The 2,553-nt window shown below is 35.0% G+C and overlaps 1 long non-coding RNA gene across 1 annotated transcript; it reads left to right on the top strand.

Annotated features, from left to right (window-relative positions):
- The first annotated feature begins 1,110 nt into the window (after nucleotides 1-1,110).
- Nucleotides 1,111-2,340, top strand: LOC106088325 (uncharacterized). The gene is made up of 2 exons (XR_001221421.2): nucleotides 1,111-1,411; nucleotides 1,482-2,340. It is a non-coding gene; the product is annotated as an uncharacterized LOC106088325 (long non-coding RNA).
- The last annotated feature ends 213 nt before the right edge of the window (nucleotides 2,341-2,553 follow it).

Raw genomic sequence — 2,553 nt, 5'->3', positions numbered from 1 at the left:
TGTATTAGAATAAGCCAATAGATGTGTATTTACAAACATTTTGTATTTAATTGTAGATTAAAAAACCCCGTTGAAGATACAATTCATGGAAATTGTGAAATATTGGGAGAATAAATTAAAATTGATCAGCCACAACTAAGACCTCGAGCTTGATTTGTTGCATGGGATATATCATTGTTTTTTATTTTATTGTTTTCCTGTGCATACCGGCAGCGTTTTTGATTAGGTGTTGTTCGTAGCTGCCGGCAATTGAAAAGTGATTAAACCGGATACATTCGGCGGCGGCTTCACATGTATGTAGGTTTAGTCAGAGTTGCCAACTTGATCTCTATCGAGTTAGTGGAGACACGTAACGTAACTTTACCCCCCCCCCCCAAAGACTAGTACTGACTATGACTATTCACACGAACAACTGTCAAAATGCACTATAAAAAATGGTGACAAAGATAATACGAATACATACTGTACAAGTGACTAGTACTGACTATGACTATTCACACGAACAACTGTCAAAATGCACTATAAAAAATGGTGACAAAGATAATACGAATACATACTGTACAAGTGGTGATGAGTTCTATGAGCAAAATAGTAGCGACATGTCTCTGCATCAGCATAAATTTAGCACAATTTTAATAGCAAATGAAATTAAACGCTCACGAAATGCCCCGAACCAAATCTGCTTCAATACTTTTGCCTTTGTTGTGTTGGACATTGTTTGTGTTCTGACCAAGAAAAGAGTGCGTCGGATTTCGCTCGTGGAAATACTCGTGGAAAGTTTTAGTTGTTCCGCGAGCGGAATTTGACAGCAATTGAATATTTTTGTTTCCATACCAAAACACTTTTTTATCTGCCCTTATTGTTTTCTCTACTAAATTATTTTTTTTTTCGCAAATAAAAAAAGAAACACGAACCATTGAAACCAACAAAACATAAAAAAATGATGCCGACAATGGTTTCAAGTGTTGCCACTTTAATTTTTTTTTAAATTTTCCTCACTTTAAACAGAGTACTACTCTCACGCCTATTTTCGTCAATTTTTTGTCAACGTTTTTTTGCAGGGAGACAGCATAAAAAGCTGAACAGAATACTCAGCTTAAGGGAATACAACACTATAGAGAACCAAAGTGCCTGTAGGTGAGAGCCAGAATGAAAACAAATAAATGTCGGAAAATGCGCGAAAATGAGGAGAATGCGCACTGGTAGCGGCCCTATAAAGGGCATAACGGCGAAAATTAGATCTTTTAACAACCTTTGCGATTTCACCAAGAAACCATTTACTTTTATATCCAGCAGACGAAAAAACGAAAAGTGGAAACTTATATACAGGTTCTAAACAGAACTTTAATTTAATCGATTGTGCTTGGTTGTGTGTTACATATACATAAGTTTTTGGTGCGTGCAAAACAATGTAAGTTTTATAAAACCACTTAAATGTAATTCATGTTTGTGAATGTGTTTTTTCTTTGTGTTCTTTAAAGGTATCGACAAATTCAAAGCTAACCGCAACTAAAGAGAAGAAAATACCGATTCCTCCCAGTATTGGCCTGGTGAAAGTCAGCCAAATTTATTTTATGCCAAAACATTGATCCTGTGGTAAAACCAGCCTTATCGTGGTTGAACCCGATTGACCCAAGGTGCCGAGAGAGCTCACTTATATTTGGCGAGGAAAACCGTGTAGAAAAATCTGAAATGGGACGAAATTAAATAACCTATAAATGTATGGACACAAGATAAAATAGTTATTCAATAAATCAGTTCCCACCAAAAAGTATCAATCGGCTATCGAACCGATTTATTTACAGTAAAATAAGAGAGGAATGCGCGCGAGCCCCTTGGTGATATCCAACTGAAAGAAAAATAAAAATGTTATAAAATTTTCTTTTTTTAATCCAAAGAAAAAAATATCGAAATGATTTGTGTCGTTATGTTAAGTTGTGATTGTTTGTAGCTAGTGTGTTAGTTTGTAAGTTCTTATTTTTTTCTTTTTTTGTGCGGATTTTTTAACGCCAGGAATTGAGTGAGTGTAAGGTTATCAAAGTATACGGAAGAATTCTAATGCTTTAGATTTCATTTATGAACTATATGATAATGTTCATTAAAAATAACCGAGCTCGTTTAGGCAGTAGTAAATATGAGTGAAGTGGCCAGATTTGTCAGTAACAGTAATCTCCCATTTCGTATGTGATTGGTAGTCTGATGTATTGTCTCACGTTAAAATAACAAAATGTGTTAAGAATTCCGTATTTGTTCTTTTAATATGTTTAAGGTTTTTGACCCTAAACGTCAATGAACTATACAAATAAATATTGTAAGTTTGATTGTTTATTATAATTTGAATTGATAAATGTTTTTCTGTGAAAAAGGAAGATCGGGTTGAAGGTTACAAATGAGGTGAGTTTTCGTGGATACGGGGACCTTTAGAAGATATTGTTTTAAGGGCATAATGGTCAAGATTGGGCAGCAAAGTGAGGGAACAAGCAACACCATCAGCCCTATTCTGAATAACAATTCCCTGGGAGTTTATTCCTTACTCCCTTTACCCCTATTCTG

The sequence above is a fragment of the Stomoxys calcitrans genome, chromosome 2, assembly GCF_963082655.1.
Source record: "Stomoxys calcitrans chromosome 2, idStoCalc2.1, whole genome shotgun sequence".
Lineage (NCBI taxonomy): Eukaryota > Metazoa > Arthropoda > Insecta > Diptera > Muscidae > Stomoxys > Stomoxys calcitrans.
The sequence above is the reverse complement of the archived record's forward strand: the minus strand, read 5'-3'. Positions and strand labels throughout refer to the sequence as shown.